We start from the raw sequence: 24,750 nt of genomic DNA, 5'->3' as shown, positions 1-24,750 counted from the left end.
AAAAAAAAAAGAACTAGCCCCATTACCTAGTCCCACCCCCTCCTTAAAAATATGTAAATATATTTCAGTGTCTTGACTGCGGAGTAGGAGATATGTTAAGAGAAATAAAAATATCATTTTAAAATAAATATACATTTGGACAGTTTTTTTAATGTTGTTTTATTTTTTATTCATGAATACTAGTGAATAAAGATGATAATATTAATCTTGCAGAAAAAGCTTGAAGGTTACAAGTTCCAAGTATACTCAACACCATTTTGTCCAAGGGATGAATCAGAGTGGAACAAGAGATCGTCGGTTCTCAACTGTAACAAGACTAATGGTTACACGTGTTTACCGAACGAAAACTTTACGGAATTGTTAGAGTTCTGTTATACTCAACCTTGGATTTTGATTGAAGAAGGTAAAAGGTATATAATGCCTAGCATCAAGACTACAGTGGTAGCAACGTTATTGTTGACAAGAGACACGCACGATTCTGATACACGAACGATCACTCACGATACACGAACGATCACGCACGATACACGGACGATCACTAACTTACTGAATCTTCACGATACACGAACAAAAACGATAAAACACGCAACCGAACGATACTACACCATTAAACACGCAAAATCAAAATTAATTTTTAAGATAAGAATGAAGGAAACGTATTACTTTAATATGTATTGCTTTATGTTTGTGTGTTATTGAAAAGCGGCATGTACTTTAGTCATGCACTGTTTTGTATTTTACGAGTTAACACTTTTACACATCCATACACAAATATAAAGGATTCACACACAAATTAGTTTTTTTGTCTCCATAACGAATATTAACTTCTATCATAAGTTAAAGAAAATTACGTGTAATAGAAATGAAGATAATACATAAACAACACGAAATTGTTTACATACGAGTTGACTGTTTATGTAATTTAATTCTCTTACGTACAATTTAATTACGCGGGATACAGGTGAATTTGTTACCTTGTTCCATAGAATTTCGATTTTTCACATCCAATATATACATTATTTACAGTACATAATTGATTTATATCTATTTATTCTAAATTTTAAAGCGTCTAAATAAATTTTATTTTAAACAAATGTGTATACGATCTACTAGATAATAATGCGTATCGTATTCTCATTTGAAAGAAAACGACGCACACTCCATTCTAACAAAATTGTTATATATGTTCTGTGTAAAGTAATCTCCAATTTCCAATCTTCCTCTCGTATTGCATATCTCAAATGAGCCATCTTTGCTTTCATAGATCAACTAGCATATTTTCTTTATACATATATTAATGTTGAAGCAGGCATAGATCGGTAACGTAATGACACCTTAATGTTTTGAAGAAGAAGGTCAATACAGTCATTCAGATGTCTTTGATCTGTTTTAGGTTATTGCTTATATCTGAAGAAAAAAGGTTCATACGTTGATTCATACAACTGTCGTCACTTTTTACATGGATGCCACAATACCTCCTATCAAAGCATAAGAATCTTTGAATGTAAGTGTAATTCTAGCATGTTACATTCTCTATAGAATTATATAATGAATCAAAATGAAGACAAATCAGTTAATGGAATTATGATACCTGGCATTAGCTTGTTGGTTAAATATTCTTTGGATTTAATAGTCCAATTTTATTGAGTAACAGATTCGAGATAATTTTCCTTGTTAAAAATGTTAAAATAACAAATGAATTACATGTATTTAGCTCGATAATACTATCTAATTTTGATGAAATTTTATTTTTGGTATTTTCAAAAAATCTTTAAAGTTGGCTCCTAGACCCCCCTCCCCGGAATACCGATAAAAACCATTACTGAGTCTACTATGGACCTTATATACTTGTATATAATGATAATAATTATAAAATATCCTCTTTTCCACGATTCTTCGCTTTAACTTTCGTACTTAGACCGGATGGAACTTTACCGATATGTAGATTAAAATGTATTTTACAGACCCAGCTTGCATATCAATCGGTAATGGTTGTTTTCTGGCTGAACAATCTTGTAAAAGGTAAGATTTGTCTTACATAAATGATTTTTTTTTATTCAAAATCAAGTTATCACCAAACGGCTGTGTAAATACAATGTCTTAGGAACAAGGAATATTACCCCATTCTTTGTGTTATATAAACTTATAATGAAGGTCGGGGCATGATCACATCTATATAGCCTAACGATTTTTATGATATGTTTCATCATGCCCCGACCATAAATATGTTTCCTTATATGAACCGTTAGAATAGCGAAAACGTTTTATTTTGTGTGAATTTTTCATGACGTAACAATGATCATAGCATGCGCTCATCGCTTGCAGGTATGTTTTAAGACTGCCCGATTGTTTTCACAGCGATGCATAGAAAGCCATTTGTCTTTACTTCGCACGATATGACACCATAATGACATTGGACGTTACGATCTGCATTTTTGGTCGTTCTCAGGGAATGTATTGTGACGTAATATAAGTGAGTTTTTTAACACTATAAAACCGCTTGATTCCTTAACAAAGACACAGTTCTAAACAAAAAAATACTTAATTCAAAATTATCAATATTGAGTATTAAAACATCAGTAGTGATAAGGCTTCGTATTAGATAAACTATTTATCAATTACTGCGACGTGTAAACTCATGAATGAAAACATTTTGATGCTTGAAAAAACAGCTTGGCGCAATTGAAAGATCAAAACAGTCACTGTGTTAGAATAATTTTACCTAAAATTTGGAGAGAGAAAAAAGTACTAATGTAAATCATGCTGGAGAGGGAGGAGGGGGCTAACAATTGATCTAATTTTGTTAATAAATCGAGTTTAAAAGAAATAAAAATGTGTTTAATTTCAGAATCTATGATAGTGTGAAAAGTATTGACAATATTTCAAATACATACAAAACGAAATATTTATATGACCCCAGCGAAAACTGCAAAATAAATTACTCATCGAAGGAATTTTCATAAACATATTTTTAATTTAAAGTCATAGTAACATGCAATTTATAAAGATCATTTGCTGTGTTAAAATACGCCTGTCATGAAGAACATATGACGATGTTGTCACAAAAATGCGTCAAAGGTTAGGTAAGGAGTGTTTGTTGTCAAGAGACTATTATGCAAAGTTACAGAACCCAAAACTGCTGTGTCTAGTGTTTCAACAAGTGCACCGTAAGCTAGAGGGCTAATTGAAAATCTTGAATGTAAAAATCGTGAAGAAGAAAAATGACAAATTTGTGCAGGTGTTTACTTTAAAAATGTGTAGTTCTTACGTTAGTGGCGATCGTGGTTATAGCGGTGATAGTAGTGCACTAACTGACTATTATGAGCATGAGTCACAAACACAGACACAAAGTGACCAAGACCATATCATGATGCAGCGGTTATAGTTAAGCTCGATGCTGATCTTCAAGACTTTCAAAAGGAAATATATATTGGCAAATTACTAAGCATTTGTTTTCATTATTAAAACCAAGTGTGTTGGCATTGCGACATTTTATGCTCTCGTTTCATATGCAACAAGTGAAAGGCTGTCAATGTGACAGCAAACCGGGTTTTCTTTTATGTAAACTGTATCCATAATCCATGTCAACCCGTATCCAGTAAAACAGAGTACCAAAAAACGACTAAGTTAAGAAGCTGATAACTCTTTCATAAAAAACCAGAAATCAAAATCCTAGCAATTTGCACACTTCTGACATATGTACAATTGATCTGCAAAAGAACAATTTCCTATCTGGAAAACTGTAGGAGTAGTTATCCATTCAATGAGGGTACCCTAGATGCAATATTTTGCCAAAAAAGTTCATAAGCTGGTATTTTTTTCATTAATTAGTGGAAATCAAAATCCTAGCAATATGCACACCTCTGATTTATGTACAATTGATTTGCAAAAGAACAACTTCCTATCTTGAAAACTGTAGGAGTTATCCGTACAATGAGGGTACCCATTTTCACCATTTTAATAACCGGATTTTTCCGTTGGAAAACCCGGTTAAAAAATTGCAAACTTCCAACTTTCAATTTGAAATCATTTGCAAGCGTATTAGCCATTCAACAAACGGATACCCATAACCCTCACAATTAAGAGTAAACACAAATAGTGCATCTCAGACTACCTGAGTACCCTCAACATTTGTTCACGGTGACAATATTTTAAATCGTACCAAAAGTGCCGAGATGGGTAAAAATCAAAAAATAATATGGACTCTTCTAGCGTTATCGTTGTAAATCAACGCAGTCTAGATGGTTTCTTGTTCAACAAGGATTTACACAAGGGGATGTTTTGTAGACACTTTTCTATTCTATTTAGTATACATTAACGATTTGATTTAAGGGTGTATTCTGCTCATTCACGAAAAAAAACCTACATTAAACTTTTTAGATGCTTATGATTTTTTAAAAGTACTATTCCTAAGGAATATATTGAAAACAAGAAAAGTGTATGTTCGTTTTCATTTAAGAGAGATCCGACCCCCAGAACATGGGCTAAAAATAGTGCATTGAAATTCTCATAGAAAGTGCAATTTGACCAGAAATTCCCTCTAATTTAGAAAATAAAAGCAGATTTCAGACATTTTCAGTTTTGCTTACTTAAAATCATCTCGGAGTTTATTTTTAGACAAATCTAAAACTATGAAATAACTTTTTTGATAAGTTATGCCCAAAAATGTGTGTTCCCCAAGTAAAATTGGAGCACGTTTTTCGTTGCAGATATGGTAAATAAACTTAAGTTAGACAGGTTTCTACAATTTAACTTTTTATGAAAGTATTTGTATACTTTCTTTACATATTATGGTTCCAACTGAAGGCATAAAAAGTGGGGTTTAGTGTGCATATAAGAAAAAAATATTGTTGGTTACATCCCCACCCCCTATTTCCATTGAAGCATTTTATGGTTATGAAATAAGCCATATTTGCAGCAAAACATAAACTTTTATTCACCAAAATTTTAAAATTGGTGTATTTATTTTCAATAACAATTGTTATTATGTAAAGAAAAGTATTTCAAGAATATATAGTAGACATACAACAAAATAACTTTAAAATAATCATAAAAATAGTGCTGATAAACCATCTTCTGGGTGTGACCTTGACCTTGGTGTGAATAACATGGAATGAGATTAGGTATTTCTTGCTAATTAGGGTCTTCCGTTTCCAAAGGAAGACCCTCTTGTTAGGGTTTCCGTTTTCAACGGAAAACCCTTCTGTTATTCTACGGTTTCTTTTTCTTTATTATTAGGGTCTTCCGTTTCCAACGGAAGACCCTCTTGTTATTCTTCGGTTTCTTTTTATTAGGGTCTTCCGTTTTCCAACGGAAGACCCTTTTGTTTTTCTTCGGTTTCTTTTTATTATTAGGGTCTTCCGTTTTCAACGGAAGACCCTCTTGTTATTCTATTGTTTTTTTTAGGGTCTTCCGTTTTTGAACGGAAGACCCTCTTGTTATTCTATTGTTTCCTTTTATTATTATTTTTTTTCTTTTTCTTTATTTTTCTGACTTTTTTAAAGCTTAATATCTCAAACAGTTTTCAACGGATTTACATGAAACTTTCAGGGATGATGTAGCATTATTGTGCCTCAAAGATTTTAAATTTTTATTTACAACGTCACATCAGTTTTTACGTTACGTCAAATTTTAAATTTTCAAAAAGTGATTTTGTCCAGGGCGTTTTTCAAAAACGCTTTAAGATAAAGACTGGGAATTTTCTGTGTTGAAGCATTGATCGTTTTTATTTGGACATAAGGTTGGAATTTAGTTTCCGTCACTTCCGGACCAAACCGGAAGCGTTTTAAAATTTTTGAATTTTCGAATGTTTCGTTTTAATTTCAAATGTTTACGAGGTTTGTAGAGCTGGTCATGCTGAATACGAAACTGAAATCCGTTTTAAAATCGGACGATGCATTACAGAGATATCGGGGTTTAAAAATTGATTTTTCCGGAAATTTTGATTCCGCGTCCTTGGTTTAAAAAATAGCATAATGTTCAAAGTAAAATTAACTCGTACCAAAAATAATTGCTAAGTCGTACTTGAATACATTCGGATTTTTTTTGTTAAGTCGTTCTTGAAATCGGAAAGGTTTTTGTTAAGTCGTACTTAAAATCATTCGGATTTTGGTAATTCGTACCAGGAATGATTCGATATTTTTCATCTTTTTATTTTAGTTTCTCTTGTTATTGGTTTTAGAGGTCTGCTTCTAACAGGAACTTCCAGCTTTACTTCCGACATTAACGGAAGACCCACTCGTTGCTTTGCAACGAGCTTTGCTCTAGTTTATTATTATTATTCTTCTTGTTTTTCCTTCTGACTTCTTTTTTGCTTTATATCTCAAAAACTATTCAACCGATTTGCAAGAAATTTTCAGGGATTATGTTAAATACTTGTCTCTAGAAGCTTTAAAATTTTCAGTCATTACGTCACTTCTGTTTTCTAGTTACGCCATTTTAAAAATTTTCAAAAAGTGATTTTGTCCAGGACTTTTCTCGTTAACGGTTGTTTATAAAGACTTGAAATTTTCTGTGATTGTAAATCTGCGGATTTACTTATGGCATTTTTACAAAAAAAGTAATTTTGTCACTTCCGGTAGAAACCGGAAGTGATTTAAATTTTTCGAAAAATTAAATTTTTTGATCGAATCAAAAACGAATATGTGTTTTGTAGAGCTTTTTAAGTTGAATCTAACACTGAAAACCGTTTAAAAATCGGATAATGCATTACAGAGATATTTGGCTTTAAAAATTGATTTTTCCGGAAATTTTGATTCCGCGTTTTTGGTTAAGAAAGTAGTATCAAGTTCTTGGTTAAATTAACTTGTACCTAAAAATTAATTTCTAAGTCGTACTTGAACACATTCGGATTTTTTTTTGTTAAGTCGTTCTTGAAATCGAATTGGTTTTTGTTAATTCGTACGTAAAATCATTCGGATTTTGTTAAGTCGTACCAGGAATAATTCGATTTTTTTTATCTTTTTATTTTAGTTACTATTGTTATTGGTTTAAGAGCTCTGCTTCTTACAGGAACTTCCAGCTTTACTTCCGACATTAACGGAAGACCCACTCGTTGCTTTGCAACGAGCTTTGCTCTAGTTATTATACTTTTTCTTTTTTTTCTGACTCCTTTTTTGCTTCATAACTCAAAAAGTTTTCAACTGATTTCAATGAAACTTCCAGAGATTTTAGTAAGTTATTGTCCCCCCAAGATGTTAAAGTTTTAAAGACAACGTCACTTTCGTTTTGACGTTACGTCATTTTTAAAATTTTAAAAAAGTGATTTTGTCCGGGAGTTTTCTCAAAAACGCTTTAAGATAGAGGCTTGAAATTTTCTATGGTTATGATTTGGTCGATTTACCTCTGTAATGAGGCTATATAATAAAAATCCGTCACTTCCGGTCGAAACTTGAAGCGAATCAAATTTTTCGAAAAATTGAATTTTTTGATCAAACAAAAAACGTATACGTATTTTGTAGAGATTTTTAAGCTGAATCTAATGCTGAAAACCGTTTAAAATTTGGAGGATGCATTACAGAGATATCGGGGTTTAAAAACTGATTTTCCCGGAAATTTTGATGCCGCGTTCTTGGTTTCAAAAATAGTGCAAAATTCACACTGAAAGTAATTTCTACTGTAACATTTCGTACTGGTCATAAAACTTTATAAAAAAACATAAAATTATATGCATATTGTATAGTTTGCAAAGCTAAATACAAAACTTAAATTCGTTTTAAAATCGGATACTGCATTGCAGAGATATCGGGGTTTAAATATTGATTTTTCCGGAAATGTGGATTCCTCGTTATTGGTTTAAAAAATAGTGCAAACTTCCCACTGAAAGTAACTCCCGCTGAAAAGATTTCGTACAGGTCATAAAACCGAACTCCTTTTTTATATAGTTAATCAGAGTGTTTATCGAAACGATTTCCTTACTTCGATCGATAATTACGTTGTTAGTTTTTATTAGTCTTATTAGTTTTAATCGAAATAATTATCGTACGATTCCCCATGTCAAGTCGCTATGTTTTGACCGCGAACAACAGCTGATAGCGGTGTGTCAGAAGAATGGCCTGCAAGACCGCGATAGTGGAAATTTCAGCTCAACTAACGTATGACAGATTATAAAGGTATGTTTCAATACAGGATATGTCGTATTGACTTCTTCTTTTCAAAGTGTTTGTGCACTTTTCAATCTAATCCGACATTCCTCTGACTCTAACCTCCGCTTTTGACGTGCGTAACAATATGAAAGCGGGCATTTGAGTCTGAGAAATCTCGCGATATTATCTGTCCAATGTATTTTCACGTGTATGTCTTGCACACTACTCTTTTGAATTTCTATTTATTATTATGTATATGTATGTCTTATTTTGTATTGAACAACACACCACACACTGTAAAACAGTGCAATTAAAAGGGGTGGGGGTCCAAAGGCACACAAGAGTAGAATGTTGTAATTAGAGTGCATGTTTGCATGATGATAACTTTACCCTAAATATTTGAATATAGCAGATCTTTACCATATCACCTCTCCACTTAATTAATGAATTAAAGAACTCAGACAGGCTTGTGCTTAATTAAATAAATATATTTGACATGGTAAATATTCAGTCTAATTAAAATTAGAACTTTTGTCTGGCTCGCCGTTATATATGTTTATCGCCTGTGAAAGAGCATGTAAAACAGAGTGCAAGGTGAAAAGAACTTTAAGTTCAGATTTTAAGTTAATGTTCCCTGATATCTATAAAACATTCTTCTCAAGATTTGATTATTTCACAGAACATTGTAAATTCTTTGAGATTAGTTTATCTTTTATATATATTGAATTTTATTGATTCATTTTAGGTAAACTTTACATGCAGAACACATCTACATTGTAAACAATTTTTACAGTAAGACAAATGTATGTAATAATTTTTACTACATGTGCCTCAGATCTCTCTCTCTCTCTCTCTCTCTCTCTCTCTCTCTCTCTCTCTCTCTCTCTCTCTCTCTCTCTCTCTCTCTCTCTCTCTCTCATGCTTTTAATCTTGGCAAAGCATCACAGAGCAACATCATTTTGTGCATATCTCTATCTAGGAAAAGAAATCAACAATGCTTTAAATTTGAAAATGAGCATGTATTATCGTGCAATCCCTCATTTTTTCATTGTGCAACTAAAATCCAAAGCTTTGTAAAATTGTTTATGGAATTTTATACATACTAAACATGATATTGTTTTTAAAACCTGTCATTAGTAAGAAAAGAGAAAAAAATCCTCGCTAAATTTATTTGCAAAAAAAACCCCAGTAGAATTCATTTTAAAAAAATGGTATAGCAGAAAATTATACTTTGAGGCTGTTCGGATGAAATACTGTAAGTCGTTTTAATTCCACCATGTTAAAATTTCATGATTTTGACTAAAGTATCAATTGCGATGGTTTTAATTTCACGCTTCTTAAAAATTCAATTGATCAGAATAGAAGCATTTAAATTTCATAATATTTGGTTAAAGTGTTCAAACTAATGCTTCTTAGGAAAATCAAAAAATAGGGGGAGGGTATACATGTAAGGGTATTTATAAGTGATGTGATGCTTTTGTCATGATAATATCATGTATATGTATGTAGTTTTGAATAAGGTTTCTTATTTTGGGAGGTTGAACAACAGTTGACCTGTAAAAGATTAGGTAAAGATGCTTTATTTATGGAGAGCCCTATAAATCTGTGTTAAATAGAAGAAAGTGGAAATGCTGGGTTCATTTAAATGGCCATATTTTTCTTAATCCTTAATAGAATTGGCAAAATGAGGTATACTTTTTCTCAGAATTGCATAAGCTTTGTAAGTTTAAGACAAGATGACTTTTTGGAGAATGTTAGTGTAAGTTTCAAGACTACATGGTATTTTCAGATTTCTCATTTAACTGTAATTTTGAGTGGATTTTGTACCAAAAGTAGTCTATTTTGGGAAAATGGATGATTTTGTTGGTTATATATGTCATTACATGATTTATTAGCTATAATATACAAGGGAAGTAAATCCCTTTTAAATGTGTAGAATGACCACCACTAGAGTAAATTGGCTTAGAAAGTAGGTATTTCCTATCCTGATGACAATTAATAGGCTTAAGTTAATTACCGAGATAAGAATTAATCCTGCACAGTAAAAGAGTTTTGATCAATTGAATTATTTAAATTATAAATTTGCAGCAATTTTGCTGTCTGATTTCATGAAATAACATTAAGCAACCTGACTTATATAACTCATTTTTTTTAAAACAGCATATTTTTCTTTCAAATAAAATTCACATGTAGACAAATGCAGTTATCAAAGTATACAATATGTCAAAAAACTCAAGTTTTTGCTCCTTCCTATCCAAAAGTGATATTTTAGATATATTTACAGAATTCAAAAAGCTACCCCCTCTTTCCAATTGTCTCCATTACCATTACATGTTGGATATGTAAATTTACATTTGACCTTGAAATAACATCTGCTATAATAATTACTCTCGAAATGACCAAGAAACAACAAATGTTTACCCTTTTATTGTATATATGCATCAAAAATGTAGGAAAACATGTAAAATTTGAACATTTATCATGGAATTCTCATCCGTCCCCAGGTACCCGGTTGTGTTTGAATTTCATTTTAATTAAGAGCAGACATCACACTTGTAGGTCTTACTATTTTAGCAAATTTAAAAGGAGACTAGAAACCAGAATAAATAAGATAATCACTAAAAATGATTATAAGCTTACTGTTTCATGAAAACAAGAAATCACATGTATGGCTGCATGTCTTTTTGTGAAAAAAAATGTTACATTTCATCCATTTATCAAGAAAAGATCAATTTTCAATATCAGTGATGGTTGTTTTTAAATATGTGTGAGAAATGACTCAAGGGAATTGCCACAAGTTTCAAAATATTAGGTTAAAGTGTTCAAACTTATGCTTCTTAGGAAAATCAAAAAATAGGGGGAGGGTATACATGTAAGGGTATTTATAAGTAATGTGATGCTTTTGTCATGATAATATCATGTATATGTATGTAGTTTTGAATAAGGTTTCTTATTTAGGGAGGTTGAACAACAGTTGACCTGTAAAAGATTAGGTAAAGATGCTTTATTTATGGAGAGCCCTATGAATCTGTGTTAAATAGAAGAAAGTGGAAATGCTGGGTTCACTTAAATGGCCATATTTTTCTTAATCCTTAATGGAATTGGCAAAATGAGGTATACTTTTTCTCAAAATAGCATAAGCTTTGTAAGTTTAAGACAAGATGACTTTTCAGAGAATGTTAGTGTAAGTTAAAGGCAGCAAGGGACAGTTTACGGATAAAGTACCCATCAATATTTTTGTAAAATTGAGAGTTGGTGTACTTGAAGGCTTATGAGTGTTGCTAAAATTCATGAAATGATTTTTAATGATTATCATTAGTTAGAGGGATGTCTTTTGTTGAAATTGATATTCAATATGTAGACCCCATATGTTAGGTACATGAGATTCAGAAGTAAAATGCGAAACCTGCGGCTATGACTGTTGTGTTGACTTTAGACAGTGAAAATGCAAGTTACAGACGGTAGGGTAAATAACACGAAAAGTAGGTGGACGGGGCATTATAAACTATACACCGGTAAGTTTCTGACATGTGATGGTGCAACATGCACATGGTAGGGAAGGTCAACCCTTTGCAGGGAATTGGCTGGGGGAGGTCTAAAAAGCTGAAAAATCATGAAAAATTAGCAAAATATGGAAGGGTCAAAATCTCATAAAAACCAGTGTGTAGAAAATTTTACAGGTTAATTGACTAGTTTTTTTCTTCAGAAATTGGTGAATGGCCTTATAAAGAGTGAATTAAAGGTATTTGTGGTGAATGGGAACTGAGGAAATTCTAGTTACAGGGTTCCGAAGACACACGTCCCCAGGCTACAATGAAATGTATCAAAAAAACTGTCCTGTGCCATCTAATGTCACGTATCGGGATATGTCACACTAATTACACTGCATGGTCAGTGTATTTTTTTTTTCAGAAATACTATGCATATGTTAATGTTAACACAGCTATTATTAGTACCGGTACATGTATTAACACAGCTTATTAATTTTTTTAATTTCAGCTATTGGTGGCCACATGGTTTTTACCTGTTGATTCTTTTCAGCTCTTGAGGGTAACCTGTCACCTCTACCCACATGCATATTCCTTAATGTGTTCTACAGACTATTTACCAGTAATTCAAATTAAATTTGATAATTCATGAACAGTTACTGTAATGGAACTTTAAGAAAACATCATGCCTTGTTGTGGTTTGTGTTTGATAAGAAATTATAACAAACAAAATTATGGCTGTTTAAAGTAATTTACAATTGTTAGCTGTGAAAAATTGTTTTCCAATAAAAGTATGCAATTATGTTTCCTTTAATTTGTTTTTAGCGCACCTGAGCCAAAGGCTCAAGTGAGCTTTTCTGATCACAATTTGTCGTTGTCGTTGTTGTAAACTTTTCATATTTTCATCTTCTTCTCAAGAACCACTGGGCAGATTTCAACCAAATTTGGCACTAAGCACCACCACTAGGTGAAGGGGATTCAAGTTTGTTTAAATGAAGGGCCACGCCCTCTTTAAAGGGGAGGTAATTGAGAATTATTGAAAATTTGTTGGTATTTTTCAAAAATCTTCTTCTCAAAAACTATTCAGCCTGAAAAGCTTAAACTTGTGTGGAGGCATCCTCAGGTAGTGTAGATTCAAGTTTGATCAAATCATGGTCCCCGTGGGTAGGGAGGGGCCATAAGAGGGGGATCAAGTTTTACATAGGAATATAAAGAGAAAATCTTTGAATATCTTCTTCCCAAAAACTATTAGGCCTGAAAAGCTCAAATTAAAGTGGAAGCATCCTCAGGTAGTGTAGATTCAAGTTTGTTCAAATCATAGTCCCAGGTGGTATGGTGGGGTCACAATTGGGGGAATGGATTTTTACATATTAGGAATATATAGAGAAAATCTTTAAAAATCTTTTTCTCAGAAACTAATCAGCCAGGAAAGCTGAAACTTACATGTATGTGGAAGCATCCTCAGGTACATGTAGTGTTGTGAAAATCATGACCCCGAGGATAGGTTTGGGCCACAATGGGTGGGGGGGGGGGGGTCAAAGTTTAACATAGGAATATATAGAGTAAATATTTAAAAATCTTCTTCTCCGAAACTAATCAGCCAGATGATTCTTTATAATTGTTAAGACGTTGGCCCCAGGACAGTTCTTTGGCCTCACAAGAAGGTTCAGAGTATATGAATATAATATGATAATACATATATAAACTATTGTTAAGGATCTTTTTGAGAACTGCAATACTCAACATGCGATATGACTATAAAATCAATATAAAATCATCCTTTTAGAAAAGGAACTTATGATTATAAACATAAAAATATTTAGGGGGGAAAATGGATTTTATTTATACAGGATCTACATGTATTTTTGTACATTGTCCAGGTAGTTTGCATTGTGACCCCATTAAGCTGATTTTATCATACCTATTGTTCCTCAGGTGAGAGATGTGGCCCATTTGCCTCTTGTTTTAGTTTTTCATTGTTTTTCAATATTAAAAATTAAACATATGTAACCTACGGTAATTTTCATGATGAGTACAAAACTAAAATCCGTTTTTAAATCGGACGATGCATAACAGATATCGGGGTTTAAAAATTGATTTTTCAGAAATTTTGATTCTGCGTTTTTTGGTTTCAAAAATAGCGTAAAATTCAAACTCGTACCAAAAATAATTCAAATTTTGTTAAATACTTTGACACCTTCGGAATTACATTTTTGTTAAGTCGTTCTTAGAATCGTTAAGGTTTTTGTTAATTCGTACATAGTATCATTCGTATTTATTTTTATCTTTTACTTTAAGTTGCTCTTGTTATTGATTTAAACACTCTGCTTCTTGCAGGAACATCAAGCTTTACTCTTGACATTAACGGAAGACCCACTCGTTGCTTTGCAACGAGCTTTGCTCTAGTTATTATTATACTTTTTCTTTTTTTTTCTGACTCTTTCTCGGCTTTATAACTCAAAAAGTTTCCAACCGATTTTAATGAAACTTTCAGAGATAATGTGAAACTATTATCCCTCAAAGATGTTAAAGTTTTCTTGACAACGTCAATTCCGTTTTGACGTAACGTCATTTTTAAAATTTTCAAAAAGTCATTTTGTCCGCGGCGTTTCTCAAAAACGTTTTGAGATAGAGGCTTGAAATTTTCAATGGTTATGATTTAATCGATTTACCTCTGTAATAAGGCTCGAAATGAAAATCTGTCACTTCCGCTCGAAACCGGAAGTGAAACAAATTTTTCGAAAAAATGAATTTTCTGATCAAATCAAAAACGAATATGTGTTTTGTAGAGCTTATTAAACTGAATCTAACACTGAAAGCCGTTTTAAAATCGGACGATGCATTACAGAGATATTGGGATTTAAAAATCGATTTTTCCGGAAATTTTGATTCCGCGTCCTTGGTTTAAAAAATAGCATAACGTTAATAGTAAAGTTAACTCGTACCAAAAATAATTGTTAAGTCGTACTTAAACACATTCGGATTTTTTTTGTTAAGTCGTTCTTAAAATCAAAAAGGTTTTTGTTAATTCGTACTTAAAATCATTCGGATTTTGTTAAGTCGTACCAGGAATAATTCGATTTTTTTTCATCTTTTTATTTTAGTTACTCTTGTTATTGGTTTAAGAGCTCTGCTTCTTACAGGAGTTTCCAGCTTTACTTCCGGTATTAACGGAAGACCCACTCGTTGCTTTGCAACGAGCTTTGCTCTAGTTATACTTTTTTTTCTTTTTCTGACTTTTTTGGAGCGTTATTTCTCAGTAACTTTTCAACCGATTTACACCAAATTTTTAGGAGTTATAAAGCATCAATGTCGCTACTGATTATTTAAATTTCAAATTATTACGTCACTTCCGGTTTCAGATATGGACGAATTTGTAAATTTTTAAGGATCATTTTGTCCACGCATCTCCTCTGAAACTAATCATGATAAAAGCTTGAAATTTGCAGGGATTGTAGATGAATGTCTGTAGATTTCCCTCCATGCTTCCAATTGGGAAAAATGCGCAAGGCCAAGAAGCTCGCCTGAACCTGAAAATTAGCACCAATTTTTTTCACAAAATTTTTGCACATTTTCCGTAATATCTTTTAACGTATAAATATTTTGTTAAAACATGTAATGCAAAAGCTGTTTCAATTTGCACGGGCTTTTATTTGATATCAAGAAAAAGGGGCTGGCCCCTCAAATTAGGGGCCAAGAGGGCTCTAAAGTCGTTTTGCAATAACTTTTTAGTGAACAATAATTTGTTATCAATTATAGAAGCAAAAATGTTCATTGTACAGCTGTTTATCTATACAGTACCATACTTAAGTCATATATTACGTAATTAGGGGTTTCAAGGGGCCAGAAGTTCAAAACTTTGATCATTAATATATGAAAAAGGAGAAATATTTGGAAAAGCAATGTAGAACAAAAGTTGTTCAAAATAATGTTTTGTACAATATGCTACCTTAAATGTTTTTGTTTATGGCCCCATTTAGGAGTTAAAGGGCCGGCCCCTAAAACACATTTGTACATATATCTCAAGAACGGTAAACATTTTGTGAACACTTGTTAAAAAAAATATGTTTATATTTACAAGACCTTTCATTTGATGTCAAGAAAAAGGGGCTGGCCCCTCAAATTAGGGGTCAAGAGGGCTCTAATGTCTTCTTACAATAACTCTTTCAATAACAATAACACTATTTTGTTATTAATTATAGAAGCAAAAATGTTCATTGTACAGCTGTTCATCTATACATTACCATACCTCAGTCATATATTACGTAATTAGGGGGTTTCAAGGGGCCAGAACTCAAAATTCTGATCATTAATAACTGAAAAAGGAGAAATATTTTTAAAAGCAATGTAGAACAAAAGTTTTTCAAAATAATGTTATTAACAATATAATACCAAAAATTTTGTTGTTAGTGGCCCCGGTAAGGGGTTAAAGGGTCGGCTCCTAAAACGCATTTGTACAGATATCTCGAGAACGGTTTACAATTCATGAACACTTGTAGAACAAAATATGTTTATATTAGCGAGACCTTTTATTTTATATCTAGAAAAAGGGGCTGACCCCTCAAATTAGGGGCCAGAAGGGCTACTAAGTCTTTTCATAATAACTCTTTTCTGACCAATAATTTGATATTAATAAAAAAGCAGCAAAAAAGCTTTTATTAAGCTTAATTTAAAACCGAAACCCGTTTTAAAATCGGACGATGCATTACAGAGATATCGGGGTTTAAAAATTGATTTTTCCGGAAATTTTGATTCCACGTCCTTGGTTTAAAAAAAAGCGTAATGTTTATAGTAAAATTAACTCGTACCAAAAATAATTGTTAAGTCGTACTTGAACACATTCGGATTTTTTTTGTTAAGTCGTTCATGTAATCGGAAAGGTGTTTGTTAAGTCGTACATAAAATCATTCGTATTTTGTTAAGTCGTACCAGGAATAATTCGATTTTTTTCATATTTTATATTTTAGTTACTCTTGCTATTGGTTTAAGAGCTCTACTTCTTCCAGGAATTTCCAGCTTTACTTCCGACATTAACGGAAGACCCACTCGTTGCTTTGCAACGAGCTTTGCTCTAGTTTTTCTTCGGTTTCTTTTTAGGGTTTTCCGTTTTTCAACGGAAAACCCTTCTGTTATTCTACTGTTTCTTATTATTAGGGTTTTCCGTTTTTCAACGGAAAACCCTTCTGTTATTCTACTGTTTCTTATTATTATTATTTTTTTTTCCCGCAAATTTTGTGCACGAGATTTCTCGAACATTTTTTGTATGATTGCTATGAAACTTTCAGGGTATGTAGATGATATTAATATCTCTAGACATTTTTTTCAAATTTTTAAAATTTACTTCCGGTTATGAGTTATTGCCCTTTAATTGAAAATTGGGGGGTCTTTTGTCCAGAGTTGATCTCGGGAACTACAGATGATAGATGCATGCAATTTGGCGAAATTGTCGGTAACATTTTATAGTTTTGCTGGCATGAACATTTTGGTAATTTCTTTGTTAGTTTTTGAGCTATTTGTCGCCAAAGTTTAAAATTTTTTCGGGGCTGAAATTTTGTTGCTTTTTGTATTATAACCTTTAAACTAAAAATATTTTGTTAATACATATAGAACAAAAGTTGTTTAGAATAACGAGAGCTTTCATTTAAAATTAAGAAAAAAGGGCTGGCCCCTATAATTAGGGGTCAGCAGCTCATACACGTATTTTTCTGATAGCAAAAATCGTTATCATTTTATGAAAAAAAATTAATTCAGTTATTGTTAATATATTAAATAATGTCATTTGGTATCAAATTTAAAAAGTTCTGTGCCCTATTTTTTTCAAATTTCATAAAACAAATATGTGTGAATCGTAACGTTACATGAACGAGTTAATTTGTCTACATAGACACACAAGCAAACAAATGCCACATTAAGGCCCAGGCATATACTGCATTACGTTGTGTTGCGTCTTAGATAAATAGTTGTGATTCAATTTCATTTTTTTTTTCATCTATATCATTTATGAATTCAATGAACACACATTATTTTAACGTTCTATGTGCAACTATTTGTCGGGGCGCCCCTGTTTGTAACCCCCGCGCGCGCGCCGAATGTAAACAGTAACGAACGGCATTGTAGAAAAGAGAGAGCCGTAATGCAGAAGAGAAGTTGTGTATTCTTTCGACGTACAAATGCATTTTCAATTTACTGTGAAACATATGAACATGCACAGGGAACAATACTACATATTTGTTTAAGGAGGATATTTTTCTCGTGTGAATCTTTTACGAGGAAATTCTGACAGCCACACTTCTGTCGACGATCAGCCGTTGATAAGCTACGAGTAATAAAGGGGAAAAGATGGACATTAAAGTGTGTGATTTATGTGGATGTTACTGAAGAAGGTGAGGCTTTTACTCCTTTTAAAGTTTAAAAAAGTTAAAGTTAAAATTTAGTATATAGTATAGATGTACATGTAAGTACGTGCACACTGTTTGTTTTTGTTATGGTGTGGGTGTTTGTTTACTAGGCTAACGTGTAATTTTTACATGTTTCATGGATGTTTAGACTCGCTCGAGGTTCATGGGGGACTGGAAAGGGTAACTGAATTTATCTATTTAAAAAAATAACAGATTGTGAATTTTCAACTCAAAATTCAAAGCAGGGTCTAATTAGAAACATATCATATATTCTTGTGCAGAAGACTCCAAATGTAGTCATGAATATCCTGTAGACATAACTTCAAGTAAATAAAATTGTATACTTCAGACTTCAGAGTTAAAACATGACTTTAATATCTTTATGATGCCAATCATTGTATCATTAGAAAGGTTTAGCAGACCAACGGGTACCCGGTACATGTACTTGTACATGTAGGTTACAAGTTAGAACTATGCGTACTATTCTACCAGTTCACATAATTTTTCTTGTTTAGCAGTTATGATGTGTACTTAAATTGTCCTTGTTAATGTTTTAAATGTAATTTTTTATTCTCTTTTTTTAATCTGACTACTGGCAGTACTGGCCTGCGAGCAGTTCTCGTCGAGGACCATTTCTCGCTGGTGCACTGTAACATCATATTTTCGTATATAATTTTATGTGTTGATAAAATGACGTAACAATGCACTGGTGAGAAATGGTACTCGGCGAGAACTGATCGCACGCCAATATTGATTAATTACAGACAAAAACTGAAGGTTGCGAGTGTTATTTTTTATGGAACAACATTGTTTAAAATAATTCTTTATATATGTGATGATCAGACCGGTTTGAATACCAGTGCCAGAAAGCTCAGTTGGTAGAGCACCTGACTAGAGATTCAGGGGGCCCAGGTTCAAATCCCGGTTTGGTCCTTCATTATTTCTCCCATCCTGTTACAATATTGGTGCTGTGACCAACCCCTGGAACTAACAGGTTAACTCCTGCCAGGGGTGATCTTCGAGGGTGAAGATCATTTAAGGGGGAAGGAATGTGACGGTCAGACTGGTTTGAATACCGGTGCCAGATACATGTAGCTCAGTTGGTAGAGCACTTGACTAGAGATTCAGAGGGCCAGGTTCGAATCCCAGTTTGTTCCGTCATTATTTCTCCCATCTTTTACATATTACATGTATATCAGATATATGACAGATGATTAAGGTCATCACATGTTTTGCAAGATGCAATAAGTGTTAAAAACCTTTACTTTACAACACAATACATATCAGTGAATATTTATGTTTCCTGTTATTATTTGGTGTGGTTTTCTTGACAGTGTCGCATAAACAATTTACCCGCTCCTAAAACACAAACTTTCTTTTTTGTGGATTCAGCTTACCACTGATTGGCTGCTGTTGCAGCAGACAAATAAGATATGCACGCACAAAACACAATGAACTTATCAGAGAATGAGTTGAGTTTATTTCAACTGTTGGAATTTGGGGTTGTTTTTTTTTTAAATGTATACTTGTGACAAAACATATATGTGGTACATACAGCTGTAGCTTTGTGAAGAAAATTTTGGTTAGACCATATATACCTATCATGCAAGTAAATGATATTTACAAAAAACTTGCAATTTATGGCGCACGAAATATACGCTAGTTTTATAAAGATTGACATACATGTAATGTACCACATTCTGTGAAAAATAATCTATTAAAAATTCTTCATTAAGTTTACTCTTACATGTTTTATGCTTATTACACATAGTATTGTTTTTAAAACATGTAATTTATAAGAAAATAAGCAAAAACCCTTGCTAAATTTATTTGCAAAAAAAAAAACACAGTAGAATTGATAAAAAATGGTATACCAGAAGCTAATACCAGTACATGTACTTTGACGCTGTTTGGTGGGTAATATTCGTTTGTAATTTACGAATTGAAATATTGACTGTTGCACTACAAGTACGGTAATAAACTCTCTCTCTCTCTCAAACTCTCTCTCTCTCAATTTGATAAGTGTTTATACCTATGAAAATTTTTTAATATTATATTATGACTTGATATGCAAATTTTTGATCTTGTACTGCCTAAATGTTATGTCATGTATTGGGATATGTCATACCTATTACACTGCATGGTCAGTGTATTTTTTCCAGAAATACTATGCATATGTTAATGTAAACACAGCTATTACTAGTACATGTATGTAAACACAGCTAATTATTTTTTTTTTTTATTTCAGCTCAAAACAGACTCTTGTTACCACATGGCTTTTACCGGTACCTGTTGATTCTTGTGGGTCAGCTCCTGAGATTAACCTGTCACCTCTATCCACATGCATATTCCTTGTGTTCTACAGACTATTTACCGGTAATTCAAATTAATCCGATAATGCATAAACAATAATGGAACTTGAAGAAAGCATCATGCCATGTTGTGGTTTGTGTTTGATAAGAAATTATGAAAACAAAATTAAGGCTGTTTATAAAGAAATTCATAATTGCTGTGAAAATTTGTTTTTCAATAAAAGTATGCAATTATGTTTCCTTTATTTTTTATTTCATAAAGATATTTAGATGTGTTTACATAATTGAAAAATCCCCCCCCCCCCCCCTCTATTTAATTGTCTGCATTAAGATTACATGTAGGATATGTAAATGTACATTTGACTTTGAAATAACATCTGCTATGATAATTACTTTTGAAATGAACAAGAAACAACCTCTTTCTACCTTTCTAAGGTATATATGCATAAAAAAAAGTAGAAAAACATGTCAAATTTGAAAATTTTTCATTGAAATCAATTCGATCTGTCTCCAGCTACCTGGGTGTGTTTGAATTTAATTTTAATTTAAGGCAGATGTCTAACTTGTAGGTTGTAACTTACTGTTTTAGCATGGTTAGAAGGAGACTAGAAATCAGAATAGATTAGATATTCACTAAATATGATTGTTAGCTTACTTTTTTCATGAAAACAAGAAATCACAAGCAGGACAGCTGTCTATTTGTTAATTAAAATGGTACAAATCATACAATAAACAAATAAAGATCAAATTTTAGAATCATTGATGATTGTTTTCATATGTGTGAGAAATTACTCAAGGAAATTGCCACACGTTTCATAAAATTAGGTAAAACATTTCAAACCATGACTTTTTATGAAAATCAAAAGATTGGGGGGTGGGGGGTATACATGTAAGGGTATTTCTAAGTGATGTGAAGCTTTTATCATGATTATATCATGTAGGGGTATGTTGTATTGAATAAGGTTTCTTTTAAAGGTGGTTGAACAAAAGTTGACCTCTAAAAGGTCAGGTAAAGATGTTTTACTATGGAGAACCCTGTAAATCTGTGTTTACTAAAGGAAATTGGAAATGGTGGGTTCACTTAAATGGCCATATTTTTATTAAACCTCAATGGAATTGGCAATATGTGGTATTCTTTTTCTCAGAATTGCATTAGCTTTCTTAGTCTTTTCATAAAAATGTTAGTGTACTAAGTTAAAGGTACAAGGAACAGTTTTGGATAAAGTACCGTCAATATTTTTGTAAAATTGAGAGTGACTGTACTTGAAGGTTTATCATTGTTGCGTAGATTCATGAAATGAATTTTAATGATTATCAATAGTTAGAGGGATGTCTCTTGTTGGAATTGGTAAGCAATATTAAGGCCCCTGATTTTAAGTACATGAGAAGCAGAAATAAATTGTGAAACTTGCGGCTATGACAGATATGTTGACTTTACAGTGAAATTGAAGGTTACAAACGGGAGGTTATATAACATGAAATGTAGGTGGATGGGATATTATATGCCTATTTAGTATTTACTGGGTATGAGGACAATAGCAAGTTTACTGTCCCCAAAGACAGCAACTATTTAATGAGGCAAAGCCAAGGGAAATAGTTGCTGTGGAGTGGGACAATAAACTTGCTATTGTCCGAATAGTCAGTTAATTGGTATTTCATTATACAGAAGAAAACTTTATTTGTCAGCGATGCACAATTTCTTGATGATAAACAAATTAGAGTTAAATCAAACTTTGTATTTAATGATGCGATCTTATTAGGTCAGAGGTGTTCCGAGTTTAAGGTGATATGGGACACTTCCATGTTGTGACGTATTGTTTATCGAAATAAACAATAAAATAAAGTGTAATTATATAAGTACATGTAGTTTCTTTTCAAAAATGGTCACATAACTCCTTAGCACAGTGGGTTAGAGGGTTACTAGGAACCTGTAAGTCATGAGTTCGAATCCCGCTGGGGTTTTTATAATTTTTACCTTTTCAAATATTTTTAAAAGCTATTTTTTGGTTAAATATTGTAAATATTGATGACTATTCACCATGGGCAGATAGCATGGATAGATAAAAAGGCATGTTTATGCGGGCGCCTTCTAGTGATCAATTTGTCCGTCTGTCCATCCGAGATGGCTTGACAGGAGCATAGCTTCTCTCCCCTTGGCCCAATCTGGCTCATACCTCATCCACAGGGTTCCTTTGGTTGAAGGATGTGCAGTGACCTTGAACCATGTTTTTAGGTATAAGGTTAAGGTCATAGCAGAATTATATATATAAAATCCTTGTCTGGGGCATATCTTTTTTCCCTTTGGTCCAAACTGGCTAATACTCACAGAGTGTCTCTATGGTTAAACGATGTGCAGTGACCTTGCATAAAATTTCTAGGTAAAGGGTGAAGATCATATCTGATCATGCAAAAATCCTTTTTTGAGAGCATATATAATTTCTACTAACCCTTATTTGGCTCAGACTTCACATAAGCAGAGCGTTTGAGTAAAGGGTGAAAGGGTGTGTAGTGACCTTGAACCTATTTTCAGTGAAAAGAAACTGTGAAGGTCATAGCAGAATTATATTTTTAAAAATCCTTGTCCGGAGTATATCTTCTCTCCCTTTGCTCCATTCAGCCTCATACTTCACCCACATGATGCCTTTGATCAAAATATATGCAATGACCTCGAATGATATTTGTAGATGAAGAGTCAAGGTCATATCAGATCACACAAAAATCCATATTTCAAGAGCATAGATATACTCTCCTTTTAGCCCCAATTTGGCTAATATTTTACCTTTACAGAGTTTATTGGTTAATGGCGTGCAGTGACCTTGAACCAAGTCTGTCAATGTGAAGGCAGGGCTCGACATTAACGCTTGTCCGCTTGTCCGGTACCAGTTAAAAAAATATGCGGACAAGTGAATATTGCTGGCCACTTGTCCGACTGGACAAGTGCATTTTTTATAGTAAGAAGTCTCCAACATTTAAAAAAGAAAAGAAAGTTTTGTGATAAGTTTATCTGTAGTCTCGTTATAAGTTTATCGATTAGTTATTTTGAATTTCGATCCCGACATCAAATTGCAATGCAATTGAGTTACTCTTGATCGGGATTGAAGTTCACTAATTTCAAACAACTTTCAAGGTGTGGATCTTAGTTCTTACAAAGTACCAAACACATATGTTAAGAAAAAGAAAGGAAGAAAAGGTAGCAAAGATAAAGGATTATGGAAAGAAATGTAACTTATTTTAGGTTTCATTCATCATTGATAGACTATGATGACATTCCATGTTTAGTTTAAAAAACAGCTGAGAAATCAATATAACAGTTACATGTATTTTTAAACCTGATGCTAAATTTAAGATGTCTTGCAATTTGCCATGACAAAGCTACAGCTGACAAATCATGTTTAATGTTATATAGAACAAATACATGTACATAATTATAGGAAAGACACTTTAAGTTTCCATTTAAAAAGTCAGGTTATTAATTATAGCTAGAGTATTAATCAATAAATGATTTTATTTTAGTAATAGAGTACTGTAGTTCTCAAGTTGACAATATTTGATCTTTAATATTGAAAATTTTTCGGACAAGTGAAGTTGAAGTTCGGACAAGTAAATGTTTTGGTCACTTGTCCGAATGGACAAGTAGGAAAAAAAGTTAATGTAGAGCCCTGGAAGGTCATAGCAGATCTTTTTAAAATTAGTTTTAGACAGTAGATTATTTTCCAAATATGCTTAATCTTGGTCAGATTGAACAAAAATGCATGTATGTTAGGAGGAATGAAATTGAATTAAAAGTTCTATGCCAGCTGGAAAAATTTCAAGTTATAGCTCAAGGTCAAAGCAGAATTCTCTGAAATTACATAAGCGGGGCCCTTTGAAATGTTCACCATTTTAATGTTGTCTGGTTCATAGTAATTTTACATAGAAAATATTCACAGAGGTACAGTAAAGTAAACTTAACATCGATAAGTTTCTGACAATTAATGACGCAACGAGCACACAGTACGAAAGGTCAACCCTTTGAAAAGCAGTGAAGAGAAAAAGTTGCTCAGAATTATGTTTTAAACAAAATTGATTTTTTACGTAAATTTTAATTTTGCATTCTGGGTTAAGAAAAAAGATGTTAGTTCAAGGTAAAGTAAACTTGTACCTAAAATGAAGTCAAATTTGTTAAGTCGTACTTAAACACATTGGTTTTTTTTGTTAAGTCGTTCTTGAAATGGTTAAGGGTTTTTGGTTAAGTCGTACTTAAAAACATTCGGATTATGTTAAGTTGTACCAAGAATCATTCGATTTTTAGGGTCTTCCGTTTCCAACGGAAGACCCTCTTGTTATTCTACGGTTTCTTTTTCTTTATTCTTATTATTCTTTTTTTTCTTTTTCTGACTTTTTTGGAGCGTTATTTCTCAAAAACTACCCAACCGATTTGCACGAAATTTTTAGGAGTGATAGAACATCATCGTCGCTACATATTGTT

General features: G+C 32.6%; 1 long non-coding RNA gene across 1 annotated transcript in view; it reads left to right on the top strand.

Moving 5' to 3' along the window:
* The first annotated feature begins 282 nt into the window (after positions 1-282).
* The window catches only part of LOC136274152 (uncharacterized), a 44,358-nt gene continuing 19,890 nt past the window's right edge, over positions 283-24,750 (top strand). The window contains exons 1-3 of the long non-coding RNA XR_010712461.1: positions 283-403; positions 1,394-1,504; positions 1,965-2,022. This is a non-coding gene — a long non-coding RNA (uncharacterized lncRNA). The remainder of the gene's footprint in view (positions 404-1,393; positions 1,505-1,964; positions 2,023-24,750) is intronic.

Source organism: Magallana gigas, chromosome 1, assembly GCF_963853765.1.
Source record: "Magallana gigas chromosome 1, xbMagGiga1.1, whole genome shotgun sequence".
Lineage (NCBI taxonomy): Eukaryota > Metazoa > Mollusca > Bivalvia > Ostreida > Ostreidae > Magallana > Magallana gigas.
This window is presented reverse-complemented; position numbering and strand designations above follow the sequence as displayed.